Genomic DNA, 24,315 nt, shown 5'->3' with positions numbered 1-24,315 from the left:
GATTTTACTAGAGGGGGCTGGGAGGGGACTGCCATTTCCAGGGGGGTGCCCGCGTGTGATTTACCTGGAGGGATGGATGCTTAGCCATCTGGCCCTTGGAAGCCTGGGCATCGACGTTTCAGCCTCCCATCCACACCGCCCAGGACCTGCCCGCTCGCTCACGCAGTTTCCCCTTTCGCATCAACACCCACACACGAGCTTGGGAGAAACAGTTACAGGGGCCTCAGGCCAGAGCAGGCCAACTCCACAGGGGTGTCTCTCTCATCGAGGTCCCACAAGGTAGCGCTGGATGCCAAGGTGCCCCCTCCGGCTATGCGCGCGGTGTCTGGTCCCGCTGGGCACTCGCCAGCTCGTGGCCGGGGCCAAGGTGGTGCTCCTCAGGGTCTGCACCCCATGCAGCCCGGGCAGGGGGTGCGGCACCTGCCTCCCAGGATGGCTGGCAACTTTCAAACTAAGGAAGCGAAGTCGCAGTACTTGACCTTGGTAAAGAAGGGGAGCAGCCGGGGTCCTCATGGGCTTCAGGGACGCGTGGGCCCCCACATCTCGGGCACGGGTGTGAGTGTGCACGTGTGTCCGCCGACGCGGGTAAGTGCATTTTTCAAAGGAGAGGATCCGAAACCCTCTTCCCAGTTTTCCAGAGACCTGCGGCCCATCAGAGAAGAGTGGGGTGCTCCGGGCTGTAGGGCCCGCTGCTGGCTCTTACAGCCCTTCTCTCGCTCTGAGGTCCAGTTAGACATTCGCTTGCCGTCGGCTTTGTGCCTCCCCTGAGTCTATTTCCACGGCTGACCCGGCGTCCACAATCCCGCCCAGCAAGGCGCCTTCAGGCGGGGCCCAGTCCCCCCACCACACTCACAGGAGGCCGCAGGGGTCGGAGGCACTTTGGCCAGGGGCAGATGAACCGAGCTAACTCAGTGCTGTCTTACTCCTCCCGGACACTCAGCTGCCTGAAGCCAGACTTCCCGCTCCTGCAGGCTACCCTCCAAGAGCCAGAGCCGAAGTGGGGGTTTCGGGGGCCGTGTTGGACTCGGAACAAAGATGGGCCCGTTTGCTGGAAGAGGAGAGTGCAGAGCTAGTAACGTCTCCCAGAAGGCCGGCCTGGGTGGTTTGTATGTATTATATATATCTGCGTTACACACGCATCCAGCGCAGCACCCAGCACATTCCAGGCACTTAACAAAAGCCATAAATAAATGATGGCCATTTCCAAGCCCATCCACCTACCACGCCCTCCAGGGACCCGTCTACTCACCTCTCATCCCGCTGCTTCTTAACTGGTTCCCCCACCTCTTTCTGACAAGTAATAAAATTAATGATACCTTATGTTGGTGTTGCATCTTTCTTCTGCAGAACTCCAAAGAGTCGGCTGTCATTATGTCTTCACCCTCATTTCTGGGTTAGATTAAAAAGGCAGGGGTGGGGTGCGCTAATCACCCCCACCTGCCTCACACCAAATCAATGTTATTTCAAGGAAGCCAAGACCTAGGACCCGACAGTGTTTGCCCGGATGTGTAAGTCACAGGCAGGTGGGGCTGGGAACAAGGAGCCACCCTCCAGATTGAATTTGATCTGTCCCAAGACTATTTAAATCTTTTTTGCCTGAAGGCAAAGCAGCTCTTTGTAATTCCGCTCATGTCCTTCATGACCCCTTGGTGCTTGAGGTTTCAGAAAATCCCTTGACAGGAAGATACCCACAGGGAAGAAGAGGTCTCCAATGGTGTGCTACCAGCTGTGGGGAATTTGCCTGCCACCTACACCACAGGGATTTCCAGCCAAGTTCTGCTGGCACTCCCCTGAGGGTTGAGTTAGGGATCTGGGTGGTCTTGGTCCACTTTGCAGCCTTGGACTTGTCTATCCTTCTCAGCTTCCAGAACAGAGTTCACGGGCAGTGAGAGGCTACAGAAGGGGAAGGAGCGTGACCCAGACCAGACAAGAGGCCTGCCTCAGCTTTGAGGAGCTGAGTAACCCAAGGAGAGAGTGGGCTGGGAGTTTCGGGCCTCAGTTACTCCATTAATTAAATGGGCTTGCTACCAGCCACCCTTGGGCCTCATTTGGAGTCAGTTGCTCACAGCAGAGTAACAGATGAGAAATTGCTTTGAAAAACTTAGATACTCTCTCGTGATACCAGAGCTGTGAAGTCTGTCTCAGGACAGATGCAGTTGCTCTTGAGGGTCACTTGCAGATTCCTGCAGCTGGAGGGGAAGGTGGGGCTCATCAGCCAGTCATTTTCCAGAAGAGGAGTGGGTACGGTAGGCTGAAAAATGGCCCCACCTCTCCAGGACAGCTCTGTCAAATTCCTGCAAACAGCAAATACTACCTTACTTAGGAAAAGGATCTTTGCCAAGTGTTATAATAAGATTTGAGATGAGAGAATCTGGGATAATCCACCGTGTCCTAAATGCAATCACATGTGTTTCTAGAAATTACACATATAGGGAACAGACATGTGAGGATAAGGCCACGGGGCCCGGGAGGAATGGTCAGGATGATGCAGCCACCTGCTATGGAGCACCTGGAGCCACCCAGGTAGACAAGGAAGGGTTCATCCCTCCAGGCTTCAGTGGGCGCTCAGCCCTGCTGACACCCTAATTTCGACCTTCTGGTCTCCAGAACTGTGAGAGAACAAATTCCTGTTGTTTTAAGTCACCCAAGTTTGGGATAATTGGCCACTGCAGCTCTCGGAAACTAATCTGAGGTGTGCAAATTCCTATCCATGTGGATGGCCCAGCGGGTGTCCCTCTGAGGGTCCCATGCCACCTGGTCTCTTTGACAGGCGAGGAAGCTGGGCCAGATTCTGCCCCAGAGCCCTCTCTGAAGTTCAGGGTCAAGGGAAGACAACAGCAAACTCTAAGCGCGATGCCCCATGGGCTGCACGAAAGGAGGGGAGAACGTGCCTCTCAGGAGCCGGCCGAAGCTGGAGCTCGCAGACAGCCCGGAGAGTGGCCGGCCAGCTGCTGGCCTCGGCCAAGGAGGAGCAGGTCTCAGCTGCGAACCAGGTGCCTGGGGCGCAAAGCTGCGTCCTCCCTGCCCGGGGCAGGCTCCACGCTCCAGGGCTGCCGGCACCTCCCAGCGCCACGGCCGTGGAGGAGTCCTCGGAGCAGGCCTTCCTGGAGCCCGCGCTGGTGCTCAGTGCCCGCCTGCAGTCCAGCCTGGCGGCGGTGATTCTCCTTCGCAGGGCCCCTGAGAATGGCCGCTTGTTGGGGGAACTCCAGAGATGGATTTTTAACCCAGAACAGATTTCCACAGAACTGTCAGAAACGAGCGCCTTGTAAGTCCCCCTATGAGCCAGCCGCCGAGGAGGGAAATTCCTGCTGAAATTCTGGCATCTTCCGGGTCCAGTGCCCTTGGTTTGAGTGGAGTGAGCGGGGGGAGCAGCTGCACTTGACCAGGGCCCGGCCACGCGGGATCAGGGAGCAGAGCGGCCTGAGAGGGGCCGGGGTGGGGGGAACCAGCCTTTCTTGCTGGGAGTCTAAGCTGAGCACTGACACCTCATTGTCCAGCCTGCACCAGGGGCTTCCTCCTGCTCATGGAAACACCTGTCCGCCCATCCGTCTGTCCGTCCATCTGTCCATCTGTCCTGGGCTCCCTGCAGGCCATGTCTGCTGCCACTCTGGAGGCCCGCAGGCTGGGAGGGCTCTGTCTACGCATGTTCTCAGCCTGGGCATTCTTGGCCTCTGCACTGTAAGGTACTCAGCTGCACCCCTGACCTGTGGCATCTTCCACCCTGTCGTGGCAACACCCAAATGTCTGCAGACGTGGCCCACAGTTCCCTGCCGGGCAAGATCGCCGCTAGTCTGGACCCATTGGTCTCTACACACCTGCTTTGCCTTTTGCTGGGTGGCAGAAGCTCCCTCTGGGCACAGTGACCCCCGTGGGACCTCGGAGCTCATGATTCTCTCCTCTCACTGCTATGTCCCCTCTACTGGAAGGCAAGTAAAAATAATGTTACGATTTATTGCATGCTTGTCTTAAACCAGTCACTTCATTAAACCCTTGTTTGAAACTCGATCAATTTATTCTGTGACAAGGCACTGGAGGATGAGGAGACAGAGGCAGAGACTGTCAGTGACCGTGGTCAAGAGCACGCAGCTTTTCAGGAAGGGAGTCAGCTCGGACCACCGACCTCTTCAGCTCCATTCTGCAGGGCAACTGCAGTGACGTGCAGTATTCAGAACAGGCCCTGGAAGTTTAAATTTTAAATTAGGCCACTGGTCCTAAGATGGCAGGTGATGTTATTAATGATATGACGTTACTTTTCGGATGAGGAATAGAGGACATAGTTCAGATGAGGAAACACCCCAAAAACATCCTGGGACTTGATTCCTGGTCTCCTGCATAGAATTCAAGCTTCTCCTACTGCACCCAGGATGCACCTGGACAGGACCTTTAGAGCAAGGGCTGACGATGCAAAGGCCCTTCACGTGTTCTTGCTGCTGTCAGATCAGGGAATTTCAAGTAGGAAACACTGTTTTACCACGTCAATCCCCCAGGAACCAGAAATGGATGTTCCACGTGGATTGCTGGGTGCTTGTGTATACTTGGCATATTTAATGGGGGGTGTAGCAGGTGAATTTGTCTTGTGCCATCCGGAGTCTCTTGGAAACAGCTGCTCCTTTCAAGGCTGCTGGAAACTGCTGGGAGGTGACGATGGCCAGAGTGATGACCTGCAGGTGCTTCCTGCGCCCCTTGCACACCTGCCCCCACCTCGCCTGCCATCTCACTGGACAGGTGTCACATCCTTTACCTGCATGGCCATCCTGCGGGGTAGTGATTATCTCTCAGGTTTTGCTGCTGAGAAGACAGAGACTTGGAGAGTTTTAGGGACTCGGTTAAGATCATATGTTCATACACGGGAGAACCAAGAGTAGCGTGTGGGTCCTCAAACGGCTTTCATGGGTTGCCCAAGCACCCAGTCCTCCAGTCTCACCGGGAGGTGAACACAGTGTAGTAGAGATAAAAAGCAGGGTGCTCTAGTACAGGCCTGGTCCTAAAGACGACCAACCTCCTGGCTATGGGAGTCCTGTCTAGGTTCTTCATTCATTTGACACATCTTCATGAAGTACCTACTATGTGCCTGGTGTTGTGTAGGAGGCAACAGACATGAATAGGTAGACAAGTTCCCTGTGCAGTAGGCTGAATGGTGACCTGACCCCCCCCAAGAGATAAGTTGTAGGGTAAGGAAAAATGTCAGGCTTTTCTGCCCTCCCGCCATAGGATAGATGATGGATCATTGTGGTCCTGCATGCATGCCTGATGGCGGGCACCTGGAGTAGGGTGTGGGCATAGGTAGATGGGATTCACCCGGGCTAAGACTGGGCTTTTAAGGGCAGTATCACGGGGACACCAGCAGAAGCCGAGAAAGAAGCCAAGAATGAACGGAAGACGAGAGAAGAAGAGAAGCAGAGAGAAGGCCAGAGAGCCCAGACAGAGTGAGGATTTGCTGGGGGCTGGGAGGCCTGCCAGCCTCCCGGCCCCCCAGCACCCCTGCCTGCTCTGTACTGGTAAATCCCAATAAAAGCCTGCAAAAGCCACTGAGGGCTCTGACTCCTCCTTTACCCGGTCTGCTGGATCAGAGAACATGCACTGTGGTCCTTCCTGCCCCTACATATGTCCACCTCTGAACCCCCAAAATTTGTGAATACAACTCTTTTTAGAATACGATCTTTGTAGATCTAATCAAATGAAGGATCTCGAGATGAGTTCCTGCTGAACCCTTAAATGCAATGACAAACAAACATCCTTATAAGAGAAAGGCAGAGAGAGGCGAAGACGGAGGCTGAGATTCGATGTGGCTGCAAGTCAAAGAATATGAGGAGCCCCAGGGGCTGGGAGAGGCAAGTAAGGACCCTCCCCATGAGCCTCTGGAGGGGGTGGGTCCCTGCGACTCCTTGATTTTTGGGTTGGATCTCCAGAACCGTGAGTCAATTTCTGTTAAGTCAATCACTCATGACCCATTTGTGGTCATTTGAAAAGGCTGCCCCAGAGTATACAATGTAAGGGGATCATTTTGACAATGAAAAAGTATTGGCTGGGAAGGGACTCAGGTAGCGCAGATTACAATTCACCAGAGCAGACCCTCTCACGCCTGTCTGAGCCACTCAGGCAAGGTCTTCCCGGAATCCAGCACAGTGGCGTCCTCAGGACCCCACACTTCCAGCTGTTACAAAAAGGCAGCCCTCGCGGGTAATTAGAGAGAAACAGGCTGCAGGTGCCAAAGGAAGGTGCTTCTATCCTTCTTCAGCTTTCTCTACAAGAAAGGGGCCAGACAGGAGTCATTCAAAGCATTTTCTGAGACCTGGAGCTGGACAACCTCCTCCCGCAGGGGTGCCAGCACTGTGGCTGTTGTGCAGGTCCATGAAAGGACCACGAGCTCAGCAGTTCCAGACACCAAAGACAGAACGGAGCCGACCTGCTCCACACTTAGCCATCAATTCAGTTAGTAAATATTTTTGCAGGTAACCACCAAAATGTGGTGGTGGGGAACAAGTCAGAAGTGCCCTTCTGGCACTTTCAGTCAACTGACTGCCCATTATGTGCCAGAATCTTATAAAAATGATGAAAAAGATGCCAATTAATCTCCACTCTCCCTACTGATTGAGGGCTTGTGCTATGCCAGGAACAGCCAAGTTCAAGTGTGTCCTTTCAGCTGATACCAGTGGTAACAGCCATCACTTTGTGCTGGGTTTTGTCCTTAAGCCCCCCGCAAGCCCTGGGGGCTAAGCATGCTGGCCCCCACCAGGCAGAGGAAGACTCACACAAACTGGGTGGTTGTGACTCCCCCAGCTAGGAAGTGCCAGAGGAGGAGTTTCAACTTGCCCAGATTCTAGAACAGATGCTTTTAATTATGCTGCCTGCTGATTAATTCTCAAAACATCCCTATAAATAGACATTCTTAGTCCCATGTTCCAGATAAGCAAGCCGAGGCTCCGAGAGGATTTTATGGCTGCAGCCCAGCGCCAGGACTCAGGTAGGTGAGTGCGACACCCCCCAGCTGCAGAAGGTAAAGCCCCACCTAAAAACTCAGTCATGGGGTGACTGGCATTTAATGGGCCCTTTTTTAAAAACTCAGCATGAATGCCCAAAAGTCCATGAGGGACAAAACATGGGAATTTTCAAGAAAGGCTGCCACCCTGAACTTGCAGGACCTCCCGGCCTCCCCTTAAGCCCCATCCTCTCGAAGCACCTCGTCATTTCTTCATCAATGACTTTTTTGGGCATTACTTCTCGGCTCTGAAAAATACTGTATCACAGTGGGATTTCTCGGGATTGCTGCGCTCCTTGGGATTTTGCAGCTGGGCCAAGCAATGCCCCCTCGCCTTGCCTGGCCCCTGCAGTGTCCTTCTCCTGGCCTCTTTTCTTGCGCTCACTCGGTGCCAGGCGCTCTTCTGGGGTTCCGCAGGGGGCGCCTTTTAGCCTCCCCCCCCAGTGCTGGGTGCAGACTGTTGTGCAGAAGCCGCCTGTTTCACAGCTGAGGCGACTGTGCACCCGCGAGGTCGCGCGCTCTGTTTCAGGCCACACAGCGGAAGGGCCGGGACTTGAACCCGCCGAGCGCGTCCCTCGGGGAGGGAATGAACTCGGGTGCCGGGCGCAGCCGGGGCCCAGGCTGGGCCGCGCCTGCCGCGGGGTGTCCGGGGAGCTCCCGCAGGGCGCGGGCGGCGGGACCGTGACCCCGAGTTCCCCAGCGCGCGATTCCGGCGCTCCGCGGTGCCATTGTTTGCTAAGAAACGATCCCGCGGCTCCGAGGGGAAGCCGCGCCCCGGCCGCGACCCGGACGCGGGGAGCCCAGGGCGGGGGACACCGCGCGCCCGGGGGTGGCGGGGCCCGGGGAGGGGCACCCCGGGGCAGGCGGGGCGCGCGGAGCCGGTTCCTCGCGCCCCGGAGCAGGCCCGGGAGGGAGCGCGCCGCGTTGCAGGAGAGCGGATGGTAACAAACAGAATTGGGCTTTAATGGGGTTCGCACAGATAGAGCAGAAATCAAATTAGGGCCTAATTGGCATGCACGAGGCGGCGCGAGCAGCGCAGCCACCCCGGGGACGCCGCGTGCGGCCTGCGAGGGGCGGGGGGGGGGCGGGACCCCCTCTCAGGCGACGCCCCCGCCGCCGCGCGGTCCCGGGAGAGCCTGGGCGCGCGAGCACCCCGAGAGGGCCGCACGGGGGGGCCGCGGGCAGCTCCACCCCTGACTTTGATCCGAGTCTTTCTGAACGGCTGGAGCGGCTGCGCAGGGCTCTCCCGGCTTGTGCTGATGGAAAAGAAGAAAAGGACTCGGGGAGGCGCGCGGGGAAGGGCGCGCGGGAGGGCAGAGCCATCCGCGGGGACCCGAGCGCCTGCGCCCCTCGCAGCCGCCCCCCGCCGTGGCTGGGCGTCCTGGCCGCGGGGCGCCCCGTCCACACCGCGACCCCGGGGGCCGCTGCCGCCCCGCTGCCCCAGGCGGCGTGGGGCGCACAGAGGGGGCTGGTGCGGTGCCCAGAGCGGCCCGGGAGGGCACCGTGGAGCGGAAGCTGCTCCCGAGGTTGTGCTTGTATCTGCTTCTGCCAGAACAGCTCAAGTAGTTGGATTTTTTCCCCTTGTCTATCTTTCAAAGTGCTTATAGGAGCCTCCGGAGAGACGGTGATGCCTTGGTTGTATTGTCATAATGCGAACGAAAAGTTCAAGCACTGCTTTGCCAGGTTTCCCAGTTGGGGTTGTCACTGTGTCGGAGGAATCTTAGGTCTGCCCTGTTTCCCTGGAGTGTCCGTGGAAGTCTTATGCCTCGGCAGGCCCCATAGGACCTGTGCCAAAAGGCACAGGCAGTGTTTGGGGGGCAGAACCCTACAGAAGCAGGCTTCCCGCAAGGGTCGAGTGACTCACGTTGGTAGGAGACCAGCAGCAACTCTCCCTCCTGCCAGCTTCCAGGGGTTTGTCTACTCAATGTTTGGGGGTGGCGGGGCGGGGCAGGGGAGGGAGGTATTTTAATAAAAGCCTCAGAGAGGTGCAGTGACTTACCCAAGGACACACAGCAAGCTGAACCCAGTTCTATCTGACCCCAGATCTCGGGTGGTTTTGGTGGAACCAAGTACATGGTGCTTAACAGTGATCCTGTCCCCTGTTCCAGAAAACCAAGAGTTAGCGTGGTGTGGCCTCTCAGCAGCTGGGAGGTAGGATGTCTTGTTTCCATCTGTGTCATTGCCACCTTTGGGGTATGGCCAGATTGGAGGAAGCTTGGAGCACCTAATTCTGTTCATTTCAAGCCTGGGGTGGTGCCTTGATCTGCCTCCAAGTAGGATCAGGCCTTTCTCGGTGGCAGCTGATTAAGAGCATTCTAAGGCAACATTTTCCAAATTATTATGTGAAACATGTCCAGAATTGTTCGTGAAGCAACAGGCTCTGTGATCAAATGATTTGGGGGAAATTTGGAATTGAACAACGTTAAACCTGCTTCTTTACTGCAGGACTTTTCAGAGCCTTTCATGTGTTCAGAGGTGAACACATTCCCCGCTTGGGAATGAGAAGTGTTTTCCAAATCATAAAACTCCTTTGTATGACCTAGTGTGTTTCAGAACTCCTGGCCTGGATTGGGGCAAGAGCTTGTCCTTTACACTGCTATCTACTGTCTCCTTTTGTTAGGCGAGACACTTTATTTATTTATTTATTTATTTTTGTGGGACCCTCGCCAGCGGCCGGGGAACGAACCTGCGCTGCAGAGGCTGCGGGCAGCCTCGCAGCCCAGCGCTCAAACTCTGTGCCACCAGGGGAGGCCCCGACCCTTTATTTTTATTTTTTTAAAGATTTATTTTATTTATACAAGAACTGGGGTACAGGCCAGAGGCACAATAGGGTGAGAAGATTCACCAGAGAAAGTGCGGGGAGCAGAACAGGCAGATGGACCGAAAACACTGCTGAGGGGAGCAGCAGGCGAGACAGGAGAGGTCTGCCGCGCCATGTGGGTATCTCCCTGGCCAGCCAGGAATCGAACCCGTGCTGCAGAGGCTGTGGACAGCTTCATAGAGCTGCACTCAACCTGCTGTGCCACTGGGGAGGCCCAGGAGAATCACTTTAAAAGTCCTGCTCAGGTAGAAAAGTAGTCACAGTTCCCCAAATGTTCCCAATCACGCTCTTCCATCAAAAATATTTATTGAACCTCTATGTGTCCAGAGCATCAAATCTGGAGACTGAAGTTAACTGGTGGATATAGGTTTTGCACTCAGTCAAGCGTGGTTAGTGTTGGGATTTCTGACATGGGTGCTGCTATTTGATCTAGTGGCCTCTTGGGGCTCTGCTGGGTGGAAGAAATAAAATACGCCCACCCACATAACTAACAGCTTGGCACATCAGTGACAAAGGCCAAGTACAAATGTTTTGTAAACAGAGCTAGTCTATTCCCTAAGCACATTTAAACATCTTTATTAGATTTTCAATTTTAATAAAATTAATACAAATTAATAAGCAAAAAATAATAAGCAAAAAGTTCCTTTTCATACTCTGCTGCACCATCTCTGATTCTCTAGAAGTGATCACTGTTCAGGCACTATGTGCCCTTCCAGACTTTTCTCTCTCTCTTTTTTTAAACATTTATTTATTTATTTATACAAGCACTGGGTACAGTCAGAAGCGCGGGAGGGTGAGAGAATTCACCAGAGCCAGAGCGGGGAGCAGAGCAGGCAGAAGGACCGAAGTACACTGCTGAGGGGAGCAGCGGGCGGCAGGAGAGGTCTGCACGCCATGTGGGACCCTCAACCGGTGTTGCAGAAGCTGTGAGCAGCTTCGTAACCCAGTGCTCAACCGCTGCGCCACCAGGGGAGGCCCCCCTTCCAGAGTTTTCTATGCATAAACAAACATGTAAATGTGGGGTTTTTTTCTTCTTGCAAAAAAACTGGGTCATAAGACACACGGCTTGTAACCTACTTTTCCCCACCTTAACTGTGTGTGATAGTCCTTTCTCATCAGCAAAGTTCAAGCTCCCTCTACTCCCAGCTGCTCCCACAAACCCACCCCTTCCCCATGGGACGACTGAGCAACTTTGGAACCCTTGGGGAAGAAGAGGTCATAAGAACCAGCTCATGTGTTGCCAGACATATGTGTGCTGGGGAGGGGGGTTGGGAAAGATGGAAAAGTATTTAGCTGGAGGGAACAGCATATACAAAGGTGTGCAGATGGGAAGGCAGGGGAGCTGCTCTGTGTACGACAGCCACTGCCATCCCCTTCTACACATACCATGAAGAATCTGTCCAGTCCTTTTCCTTTTGAAATGCCTTTTCCGTGCAAGGCTGGGATGTAGCTAGAACACAAGCAGCTACAAGACTGGGTCAGGTCTCCGCAGGCTTTGTCCAGCATCCTCTCCCACGTGGGTGGTGACTGTACCTCAAGCCACCAGTTTCCTGTTTTCAAAGGCGCTTTGAATTGGAATCACCTGGTGTGAGACACTTTTCCTTGGAAGTGCACAAATGGCAAACTTGGCGACACAATTGAGTGACTTGAGCATGTCACCAGCCACTTGTCACGTTCATTCATGCACTTGAGGGGTCAGTTGTAGCTGCAATTAGCTGGTTAACTAGCATCTGTGGGGCTCTCAGGAGCTGCTGAAATACAACAATGGTGGCAGTGGGAGGGATACGACTGCAAGGGCAAATATTTGTCCCTGTGGCAAAGGGAATAGAGAAGGGGCCCTTTAAGAGTCTCCCCAGCAGGCAGTGAGGAATCAGAAAGCAATCATAATTAGTCTTCAGAATGAACCACGATGGGCTGAATGTCAGACACGCATCCTGTCTGGAGGCTGCGGACACCCCCAGAAAGGTCCCCCTTGTTCTGGCGCTCCGGTTCCCTGCAAGGAGGCTCGAGACTCTATTAAAAAGCCCGAATAGCTGAGATTCTCCAGGATCAGCAAATCCACACCGAAGACCTTAAATCAGCAGAATCTGCAGGCTTCTGGCTTCGCTGGCTGGTGTGCAATGCTTTTCAATTGTCTCCATTCAGTTCGTCGAGTGCATCTCATAGGCCGAGTGAGATGTTTATCATTTGTCAGTCACAGGGGCGATGCTTGTGGCTGGGCCTGCCACCGCCGCCTCAGCCCCCAGCATAAAGACATCAGCAGCTAGACAGGACCCAGCACTCCTTGGTCGCCAAGTGTGGGACTCGGTGCCCCAGTGGAGGATGCCAGATGCCCCTGGCCTCCATGCCCTGTCCCGGAAGGGCGCCCCTCCTTTCCATCAGTTTCTGCAGTCCTGCCAGGGCCAAAGTGGAACCTCAGAGAAGGAAGTGCTGTTCTTTAGACCAAGGTGGCTGCTGTGACCCAGCTGGTGGCTCTAGATGGGCAGTGGGGAGGTGCTTGGGTGGGGGCTGTCCAAGAGCTGCTATTTTCTCACTGAGTGGCCTTGGCTTGTTGTGTGGGCAGGCAGGCGTGATGACCCCTCCCCGGGATCTTTTTTTTTTTCTTAAGATTTATTTTTATTTATGCATACAAGAGCTGGGGTGCAGGCCAGAGGTGCAGGGGGTGAGAAGACTCACCAGAGATGGAGTGGGGAGCAGAACAGGTGAATCTACTGAAATACACTGCTGAGGGGAGCAGCCGGTGGCGAGACAGGAGAGGTCTGCCGCGCCGTGTGGGTCAGCTCCCTGGCTGGGGATCAAACTCATGATGCAGTGACTGGCAATAGCTTGATAGCGCTGAGACTTTAAACTCCTGTGCCAGCCACCAGGGAGGCCCCCCCTGCCCCGGAATCTTGAGGTGAAATGATGGAGATAAAGTGGAGGCTTAGAATCCAGGACTGGTTCCAAATGAATAGCATGCCCTGTTTCTAGCAAAATTCACACAGTTAGATCTTCTTGAAACAATAGTAATAAAAACACTTATTGACACAATGTGAGGTACTAAAGGCCATTGAACTGTATAGTCTTAAAACTAGTTAAATTGATACAACACATGCCATTCTGTTAGGCCACAATTTAAAACAACACTTACGAGCATCTGCTTCCTGCTAAGTGTTTCACCTGCACTTCAGCTCAATAACTGTGTCAGGTGGGAGGCGTTATCTCCATTTTAAAGACGAGGAGGTGAGCTCCCAGCGGTCACCCTCTGCCGAGCAGCCGAGTCTGGTCTCAACAGGACCCGAGTGCATCTTGATTCCAAAGCCCATTCTCTTAACCTTGACGTTTTGATGTCTTGTTTGTAAGAGGCTGGTATCTTCGGATGCCAGTTCCGCACCGTAGTACCCTTATCGGTGGTTTCACTTTCTCTGCGGTCAAAAGCAGCCTGAAAATAGAACATAGTTTGAGAGAGAGAGATCACACTTGCAAAATGTTTTACAGTATCTTGTTATAGTAGTTCTGTTTTATTATTGCTGTTATTAATTTTTTATGGTGTCTAATTTATAAATTAAGCTTTATCATAGGTGTGTGTTAGGAAAAAATAGCATGTTAGGGCTCAGTACTATCTGCGGTACTGGCATCCACTGAGGGTCTTGGCTGGCATCCCCAAGGAGAAGGGGGTGCACAGCACTGCACACTGTGTCTGGCTCCCTTCATACCATCAGTCAGCCTTGCGTGAAATGCCTGGTGAGTTCCAGGGGCCATGTCAGATACCAGGGAAGCAAAGATGAACGAGACCCCTAGCACAGGACAGGGCAGGAAACAGGCAGAGGAATAAACAAAAGAGTGAGTTCTTCGGCAGGTTGTAAGCAGAGGGCCACGAGGAGGGGCGTATTGCTGAAGGTAGGAACATCTGAAGTGAACGTTGCAGGATGCAGATTCTTTCTCCAGGAAGTGGAAGAGGGGGTGGTGTTGTCAGAGGCGAATGCACAGTCTCTTGTAAGTGTGGGGAATCCTTAAAGGTCTGGGAGCAGGCAAATGACAAGATCCCATTTGTAGAACTGCAGTGAACAGGAGGTCCCACTTCACCATTTTTTTCTTAGTAAAATTAATATAACCAGAACAAGTCCAGTGTCTATCAACTGATAGTAGATCAACAAAATGTGCAGTCACGTGGGATTTAAAATGGAATATTATTTAGCTATGAAAAAGGAAGAACAGGCACTGCTACAACATGGATGAAACTTGAAAACGTGAATTAGATGAAAGCAACAAATCCCCAAAGGTCACATATTATGTCATTTCACTTTCTTTTTTTTTTTTTTTTTTTGTGGGACCCTCACTGGTGACCGGGGATCGAACCGGCACTGCAGAGGCTGCGGGCAGCCTCGCAGCCCAGCGCTCAACTGCTGTGCCATCAGGGGAGGCCCTGCCATTTCACTTTTAAGAAATGTTCAGAATAGGCAAATCCATAGAGACAGAAAATAAGTTACTGTGGCGGGGGCGGGGGGCTGGCGAGGACGGTCGTGACTTCTAATGGATCTAGGGTCACTTTTTGGAGTGAGTGACAAAAATTACATCTGGAATTAGAGCAACACATAATTTTGAGACTAAATGAAAAATAGTTGAATTGCCCACTTTGACAGGGAGAACTTGACGGTATGTGAATCATGTCTTAAAGCTTTTGTTAAAAAAACAGCATAACCATAGTAAATAGTGACTTGAAAATAGGAATCACCTGTAATCCTATACTCCCCCAAGGCAGCTATTTTTCATTCCTGCATTTCCTTCTTTGTCTCTGCACTTATAAATTCTGTATGCACAGTATCAGAGAGTATCATTTTTGATTTCTTCTCTAACGTAGCATTTCATCCCAAGTATTTGTCCACATTCCTATGAGGTTTCCATAATTGTTTTCAGATCTGAGTTTTAGCAAGATGAATGAATTCATTCAACAAATATTTTTTTGAGCACCTTTCAAGTACCAGGAACTGTCCTATGCACTGGACAAGGTCCCTATTCTCATGGAGCTTATATCTGACTGGAGAGACAACCAACCAATAAAACAATAAATGAACAAGATAATTTCTGCTAGTGAAGAGTATAATATGAAATCCATTCTGTTTATATGAGACAGTCACTATAAGGGGCAAGATGTGGAAATAACTTTAGAAAAGGTTGTTGTGAACAGAGGTGACCTTTAAGCTGAGATGTAAATGACAAGAGGATGCCAACTATGTCACTGACGGTTGTTCTAGGAAGAGCACACAACCTCTGCAAAGACCCTGGGGCAGCAACTGTTCAGGAACAGTAAGAATTTGGGTGACAATACAAAGGGCAGATTTGAGGGAGGAAAGATGTGGCAGATTTGGGGGCCAGGTAGGTGGCAACAGAATTTGATCCATGAACTTATTAGCCAGGACTAGGGACGAACAGTCCTTAGCGGTTCAAGTCCAGTCCAGGTGTAGTCAGCAGAGTTGTCTTCCAGCCTGTGCTTGGGAAGGAGCCTGGGGGGCCAGAGCTCAGTGGAGGCCCTGGATCAGAGATGGGGACTGCCCCTTGCTGTATTCTCTGGCTTCCCCAGGAGCCCAGGTGCTTTCCAGCAGAGCCACACAAGGCCACACCCAGAGAGCCCTGGAGGCCTGTGAAGCCTGGCTAGTGTGTGGGCAGAGCCAGCAAGTGCCAACCTGACAGCTGATGGCACCCGGCCCCTCCCTGCTGCCTCACCACCTGCACATCAAAGTGGCAGAACTCCTAGCACATCCGCTTCCTCTGGCCTTGAACCTAGCGGGGCGGGCATCATGCTCCCAGCAGGGCACCTCCTCCCTTCTAGCTCCCTGCTCTGCTCCAGCTCCCAGCCCAGGCTCACAACTCTCACGGTCCTCAGATCACCGGCTGGCCTTGGAGACAATCCAACTGGGTCAGGCCCCCTGTGTGAGCCCGCAGCTCTGGGTTTCAGCTGTGACGTGCTTTGTTGCCCATGAGCACCTCCCCATTTGACTGTAAGCTCCAGGAGGGCAGGAACTAGGGAGCCACAATGTTTAGTAGGAAACACAGGGCTGCCAGTAGAAATATAATATGAGCCACATATGTAACCTAACATTTCCTCCAGCCACATTCAAAAAGCAAAAAGAAACAGGTGACATGGATTTTAGTAAGATATTTTCTTTAACTTGCTACATCCAAAATATCATTTTGTCATGTGACCAATATAAAAATGTTAATGAGCTATTTCACACTTTTTTTTCCTCATACTAAGTCTTCAAAATCCAGTGTATATTTTGTATTACAGCACATCTCCATTAGGATGCTAAATTTTCATTGGAAATACTTTTCTTATTTAGAATTCATAAAATTTACAGGGGGAGTAGACTCACCCGTTTTTTTCAAACATATAAGTTTTCCAATAGCTGAAATGAACACTTTTTTAAACTGTAAGTGAAATTAAATCCAATTAAAAATACAGTTCCTCGGGCACTCTAGCCATATTTCAAGTGCTGGATCCCGTACGTGGTTGATGGCCACCATATTGGAAAGCAAAGAAGTATTGGGTGGCCGTACTTCTGATATGAGTGGTTGATGATAAATCAGGCTTTCACCATTTACCAGTAATAGCTGAGGCTCTGGGTGGTTTTTTTTTTTTTTAAAGATTTACTTTTATTTATGCATATAAGAACTGGGGTGTAGGCCAGAGGTGTGGGGGGGTGAGAGGATTCCCCAGAGACAGAGTGGGAGCAGAACAGGCAGACTAACTGAAATACACTGCTGAGGGGAGCAGCAGGCGAGACAGGAGAGGTCTGCTGTGCCGTGTGAGTCAGCTCCCCGGCCGGGGATTGAACTTGTGCTGCAGTGGCTGGCGATAGCTTGATAGCGCTGAGACTTAAACCGTTGCACCCCCAGGGAGGCCCGGGGTGGTTTTTAAATGCCCACATAGTCTTTGGTCTGCCTTCCTTCAGAAATTGGAGCCTGATTTTTTACCCCTGGAGTGTGGGTCAGGCTCATGAACCCCTTCAAAGGAATGGGATGTGGCTAAGTGACTGAGTACGACTTCCAGGACTAGGTCATCCCATGCACTCTGGGCCTTTCAGCCTCTGCCCAAGCTCCCAACTGTTCTGGTCTTGATCTTGGACTCCCCTGGCTCTCTGGTCACTGTGCAGCTAGGACACCTCCCTTGGACACTGCTGTCACAGAGACCATCTCTAAGACTTGGTCTTTGGACCAGGCCCACGTCCAGTCGACTGTGGTCAGAGTGGAGAGGTCATGAGGTCACGAGGTCAGCTTTCCTCAGAAGACCACCAAAACACGCAGGACATAAAAGTCTTGTCTCCATATTGACCTCGGGCCTCAGTTTCCTTATCTGTCCATGATAATAGTATGATGAGGACCACCTCCTCGGGGAGCCGGGAGGGGCCAATGAATAGACTCATGGAAAAGCCCGTTCCTGCTGAGAGGCCTCGCTTCAATACTATTACTGAGACGAAGGTGTATAGGAAGTAACAAATGTAGTCAGAGTAATATTAATCAGGACCCCTGTTCAAAGGAGTCTCAAAGACTTAGGACATGGGGTGCGCTTTAAACACCAGTGAGATGAAGGAGATGAAGTTGAGGGGTTTTTTTTTCAAGAAGCTGTTTCTTGCCTGTGGCGTTTTTAGCTTATGCATATCATCCCTGTAATATTTCTTCTTCCTTTTTTGTTAATGGCTTGGGGGTTTGAACACTATTTTGTTCAGCCACACGGGGAAATGTTTAATGAATCCTTGTGAATATTCATTAAATGCTGTTAATATTTTCTGGTGGGGGAGGCCCTGCTGCCCACCGCGGCTCTCTGCACAGAGGCAGGGAAGCAGCCCACTGCTTGATTGTGCTATTTGTTTTCCATTTCGATTGCCCTATTTTCCGGAGACCTCGGTGGTTTGCAGGGGCCAAGGGTGGAGGCAGAGCGGGTTTCCTGGTCCCTTATCCCCAGACCCACAAAGCTGTCTTATAGTGTAGTCAGTGAGGCTGAAGACGGGGCTACTCTACACCCCAAGTGATTACCCTCCTTGCAGGTGTCAGGAATATTGGCTTTGGGGTGTTTATGAGTAAAGAGGACTCGACTAAAATTAGCTGGAGTGCTATTTAATTCAAAGACTCGTTCATACACCTTCCTATAAGAGGTGGGACTTAATCTTTCTCCCCTGGAGTATGGCCTGACCTAAGTAACTTGCTTCAAATGAATAAGGCAGAAGTGACAGTAAAAGGCATCATGGCTTCTTCCATCCTCCTCAGATCACTGGTCCCTGGGGCCAGCTGCCATGTGGTGAGGATGCTCAAGCTGTCCTGTGGTGAGGGACAGCAGTTTCCAGTCAATAACCATGTGAGTGAACCACTTTGGAAAAGAATGCTCCGGCCCCAGAACACAGCCCTGGCCAGTATCTTGACTATAACTTTGTGAAAGGTCAACACTGAGCTGGGAACTTCTGGATGAGCTGCTTTTGCATTCCTGACTCCCTAACCTATGTGAGATAATAACTGCTTATTATCTAAGCTGCTACATTTTGGGGTTATTTTACACAGCAACCGATAACTTAAGTGACAAGGGATTTATAATCTCATACAATTTTCTTGAGGGAGGATATTCCATGGTGATAATTCAATGGCACATTGATGTCATCAGGGACCCGTGTTCTTGCCATCTGCCCACTCTACCTTCTTGAATGCGTTTGTTTCTGTCTTCGTGTCTGTCTCCTCATGATGTCACGGTGGCTGCCACAGCTCCACACATCACATCCCAGTGCAGCTGCACTGAGTGGAAGAGGAAAAGTACCCACAAGTGCCCCAGGAGACTTCCCCTTATGTCTCACTGGTCCAGGCTCATCACAGACTTCACACACACCACTGAGGAGAGTAGAGTCACTTTAGCAGATTTGGACTGATGACAAATACCTGAGGTGGGCCTGGAGGCAAGCCACTCAGGTCTCCCTTCAAGGAAACCTGTTAGTTTTCTAGCAGGTTATCTGACAGCTGGTAGGTGAGCAGCTTCTGATCCACTGCAGCATTCAGGTAGAGGTCCTGCTCTCTCGGGCTTCTCCCTGACAGTAACTATATATGGTGGGGTCCTAGAGCCGGGCCTGTCCCATGCAGAACTCAGGCTCCAGATCAGCCCAGCCAAGACTTCCTCCTTCTTCCGCCCACCTCTCTGTGCCAGGCGTCAGACCAGCATTGCCGTCCGAAGCTCTTCTGCATCCTCCTGCTTCCTCCCCTCAGCCTTCACAGGCATCTCCCCAATAAATCCCTCATGCTCATCTCATCGACTGTGGTTTGGCCCCTGCTTCCAGAGGACCCAGGTTGCCCCTGGAATGGTCTTTCTCCAAACAAAATCCAGGGAGAGGGGGTGGAGGGGTGGCTGATGGGCAGGTAACCCCCAGGGCGTGTGCAATGTCCAGCGGCCCTCGGTGTGAATCCCAACCCCACCTGGCTGCTCTTGGACCAGGAGACATGTTAGCCTCGCAGGTGACACTCTCAACAGCATGCACAGACCTCCCAACACGTGCCAGTCACACAGCCACCATTTGAGTGATTCCTCCTTTAAGTTCCGTCTTGTGGCTTAGTAATCCCCACGATCAGTCTTGGAGTGGGTGCTCTCTGCAACCCCCTTCTCCCCAAAACTGAAGCTCAGCGAGCAGAAGCAGTTTGCAGATGAGCCACGTGAGTCATGGCAGGACAGCTGTGGGTCCCCGACTGCCCCTTCCAGCACGAGTGTGAGCCCGGGCCCCTGAGGCTGCAGGTGCCTGGCAAATGCCGCTGCTGATATTGATGGTTGCTTTACAGGGCAGTTCAGCGTGATGATTGCTAACATTTATTGAGCACTAGCTGTGTGCCAGGTGCCTTAAATAAATTATCTTGTTTACACCTCGTAGCGATTTGTTGAGGGAGGTCTTTTGCAGCCCATCCGGGAGTCAGAGGCTCGGGACAAGGGACTAAGGTGGGACCCCAGCCAGGTGGTCGGACCTCAGAGTCCTCAGGAGCCACTGCACTGGCTGCTGCCAGGAGCTCCACTTCCAATGGAGGCTGAGCCCGCTTGGGGGCCTCACTCTGCATCTGAGCTCGAGGCTCCAGGCAAGCTGCTTGGTATCTCCAGGCCTCTGTTTCCCCAACTCTGAAACTGGGCATGAATAGCACCTACCTCACATGTATTTTGTTCTCATTTAAGTTTTGTTGTTTTTTGTTTTGCTAGATTTTTTTTTTTGCTAGATTTAAATGCAAAACATCTTTAAAGCTAGGACAGTGCCTATTATGCTAGTCAGCTCTTAATTAATCATCACAGGATTCTAGGCATTGTTGACATTTATCTCTGATTTTTGTCTCTCCAGAAATCATAAATCTGGTCCTGATTACCACCTCACGCACAGAGTCTTCCCAAGGATTCACAGTCTTAGTCTTTTATCTGTTCTCTAAAATATGATCCAATTTACAAAACTTTGACTTACAACTGCTTTCAAAGCCCAGCTGCTGTATAAAATGATGCACCCCGCAGCTGGCTGCCCCACAAAACACCCTTCTCCCCCTGCCGTCACCCCCCAGGGGCCTGTCAAGGAGTAGGATTCGCAGTGCTTTGGGACAATCAAGGGTCCTTTTGTAAAATGAATCACACCAGACTGTATATCAGTTGGGGCAATCCAGATTTTCCTGTTTCAAGTGAGCCCCCAAAACCTAAGACCCACTGGGAGGCCAGAAGAATAAAATGCCCATTGTCACACCTCTGATCCTTCCAGAACTCCTCAAAGGCGCAGGGCAGGGGAACTACCGCTCACTCCGTTTCCTCATCTGTAAGTGTGCGTGAGTATCGGCTGGCCATAGTGTCCTGCACGCCGCCGGAGGACGGAGTGCGGGCGTGTGAAAATACTCGATGTGGTCAAACAATGTGTAGAGTCTGGATGGATTTCATCATTCATGTTGTTTACCGAGGGCTCACAGGATCCCTTGGATCCAATAGAAATTCAACACGCCAGCACTGTCCTGTGAGGATTGCTGCCCCATTAGGAGGACACTTCCTTACCTACAGCAGTACTTCTTTAAGGTTCGGTTCAACTGGCACCTTCTTTATGTACATTCAACTTTTATCTAATATTATGTGAAAGCTGCAGGTAAATAAAACATGACTAGGAAAAAAAGGAAAGCAATCAAAACGTTAAATACTGCAAGGGACATGAACATATATGTCCATATAAAAATATGGACCTTAATGCTCATAATAGCAAAAAGGTGGAAACAATCCAAATGTCCTTCCATGGATGACTGGAGAAGCAAAAGATGGTCTATCTACAAAATGGAATATTATTTGGCCACGAAAAATGAAGTGCTGTTGGGTGCAGCAACATGGATGAAACTTGAAAACACGATCCTGAGTGAAACACATCAGTTCCCCAAGCTCATAGTTTGCATGATGCCGTTCATGGCAAAATCCAGAATGGGGAAATCTCTGACGAGAGAAGGTGGCTCAGAGATGGGGTTGGAGGGGAGGCAAAGCTGGAGATTGGCGAGTTAAAAAAGTAAAAACAATGAACTATAAACTATGCTTGTCATCCCTCACCCATTAAGATGTTTGCCCACCAGGGACAGCCATGAGTAGAAACATCTGCCCCCCAACTTGTCAGTGCTATGAAAGTAACCAAAAAGAGCATGGGCTACAGCTCTCTGGGGAGCCTTTGAGAAGATTGTAGAAGGGTAGAAAAACGGGTAGGGGCTGGGGAGGGGCACAGGGAGCACAGCCCATTAAAGGTTTGGGGTTGGGAATGAACAGCCTACATTTGGGGGTTTCAAAGAGACTGTTCTGGCTGGAGCAATGGGTTTATTTTGAAAGAAAACTCACAGATGATGGGCCTCCCTGGTGACTCAAGGGGTTAAGCGCAGCACTATGAAGCTATCTGCAGCCTCTGCAACCCGAGTTCTATCGCCAGCCAGGGAGCTACCCACATGGTGCAGCAGACCTCTCCTGTCTCACCCGCTGCTCCCCTCAGCAGTGTTTTCAGTCAGTCTGCCTGTTCTCTTCCCCACTCTGTCTCTGGTGAATCTTCTCACCCCCCACATCCTGGCCTATACCCCAGCTCTTGTATGCATAAATAGATAAAATCTTAAAAAAAAAAAAGAAAAAGAAAACTCATAGATGAGATCAAAGTGATAGATGGGGTGGGGTCCAGGGGGTACTGGGGAGCCATGACTTCACCTTGGAGTTCTGGAAGCTGTGAGAGGCTCTTGAGCAGGAACTTGACAAGAGTTCATGATTGAAGAAGGGGTGAATGGAAATAGCCTTTGGGTGGTGGTTGTCGTCAGATGTCGCCGTGGAGAGCTGGGTAACTTATGCAACATTATACACCAAAGTGATCTTGATAAAAAAAACCCACAGCACATTAAAAGTGGGGGGAAAGATGCAATGAAGCTGTCCTTATCTCTCAAGTCTTTACATGTGCATGCAGCAGCTGCAGCCACTGTAGCAGCACAGGTGTGAGGTCCCCGAATATGGAAGCTTTTTTAAAGAAAGCAACCAGGGGAGGATCCCCAGAGGAGAGACTTGGGGATCCACTTTCAGGACCTCCTGTCTCCAGAATTAGAAAAAATGGTTAAGCTCGGCCCAAATGACTCCATTTGGACACCCAGCACAAAGAAATCCCACGCCCTCCCCATCAGAACCCCCTTCCCAATAGCCCCTCATGTCGGGTCTGGAGCCCCCCCATAAACAGTGAGTCCTCACCGTGGGTGGGGGGTCAGGGAGACTGGGTCTGTGTCACCCACCAGCTCCAGCCTCACCCCTGGGGAGAGGACCGGCCAGGCGGAAGGACTGGGGGGGGGAGCAGGACAGGTGAAGGGGGCCGTGGACGGGGAGAGACCCCGGGGAGGCCCAGGGCAGGCAGGGCAGCGCCTGAGCTCTGCAGCTCACCGCGCGGGGGCTGCTTGAATAACCGAGCTAATCTGTGCACATCCCGAGGGGGAGCCCCCGGCGCCATCTCTAATCAGGTCGCTCCTCTCATTTAGAGGGTTTAATGTACCATCCTTCATCGTGGGACCGCGATGGCAGCCCGTCGGCTGCTCAGAGGCGCTGCCTCTGCGGCCTCCACAGACTTCCTCTCACCTGGTCCCTGGAACATCGCCCCCCTCCCTCTCTCCTCTGGGCTGTGCGCCCCTGCTTTGCTGGAGGTACCACCCTAAGGCACACACTGCCCCTACTTCACACCCTTCCCCGCTCCAGCTGGGATCCAGGCTCCAAGCCGAGGCCCACCTTGCGCAGCCCAGCCCCCAGCGCCCCTGGGTGCCCAGCAGACAGCAAGCCTGTGTGCAGCTTCTCCAGCGGGCTGGGGGCCTGGAGATGCTGGGGGTGGGCGTGGCAGGGGGCTGCTGTCCCCATGAGACGCTGAGCAGCATTCCTGGATGCCCCTGGCCTTCCTCTCCCTCTGTGTGACAACCAAAGAGGTTTCCAGACAATCCCGAGTGTCCCCTAGGGGCTGTCACCCCTGACTGAGAATCCCTGCTCGGGGCATGGACAGACACTTCGCCCTCTGCGAGGCACAGCCCCAGGCAAGTCCCTGTCCTAGTGGATTGGGGGAGAGTCACATGAGGTGACCCAGGAGACACAGCGACCTGGCCAGGTGGCATCGGCCCTGGCTTACGCCCTTCTGCTCTTCTTGTTTTAGTTCCTGGCATTGTCTCTCTCTCTCTGGGCCAGCTAACTTCTGTTTGTTCCTCAAGGTTCAGCTTGCGCCTCAGCGCCTCCAAGAAACCTCTCGCAGCCTCGCCCAGATAGGGGTCATTTTCCCGCTGCTGCAGCATTTCCCAGGCTGGAGGGAAGTTGTGTGTTTGAGAGTCTGGCTCCTGTGCCCCAGGCAAGCCCTTTGGGGCAGAGAGCCTCAACCCAGCACCTGCATTCTGGCTCAGCTCCTGCTTGGGATGAAAGGGGGTTCAGGTGGGGTGTGGTGTGGACACTGATCTGATCTGCAGGCTGAGGGCCAGGGATCTGCCTTGGGCAAGGCAAGTGGGCTGGAGTCACCCCAGAGCGGGTGGAAGCCCATTAGCTCAGCGGGAATGCCATCCACGCCCTCACCAGTGTAGATGCAGATAAGCAGTCCTGTCTCGTGGCTGGCAGAGTGGACTTGGTCCCAGCTTTACCCATCTGTACAAGGGGGATGATGGCAGCGACCTCCTGGGGTTACTTGGGGGGTGGAGGGAGGCAAGGCAGTGAGAGCGGGGGTCTTCCCATGATGCAGGACGGCGCTCAGGCCAGCAGGCCACAGCCCCTGGCAGGGCACAGCTTTGGAGAGCTCCTTAGGAACCCTCCAGACCAGCGGTGGAGGCGGTGGTGGATGGGCTGTGCTTTCTCATCAAAGAGAGTTTCTTGTCCTTTGTTTGCAATCTTAATCTAGGAGATGGATGGGATACACAGCTTATTTTTCCTGTTCAGATGTAGAGAGGGCTCTGTGTCCACAAAGGATAGAAGCAAAAGAAAGCCACTTAAGTCGTAGTAGCCGATATCTAGCTTGGAATCCAGGAAGAATTAATTGATAACAAG

The sequence above is a fragment of the Talpa europaea genome (assembly GCF_964194135.1).
Source record: "Talpa europaea genome assembly, chromosome: 14".
NCBI lineage: Eukaryota > Metazoa > Chordata > Mammalia > Eulipotyphla > Talpidae > Talpa > Talpa europaea.
Note: the sequence above shows the minus strand (reverse complement) of the source record.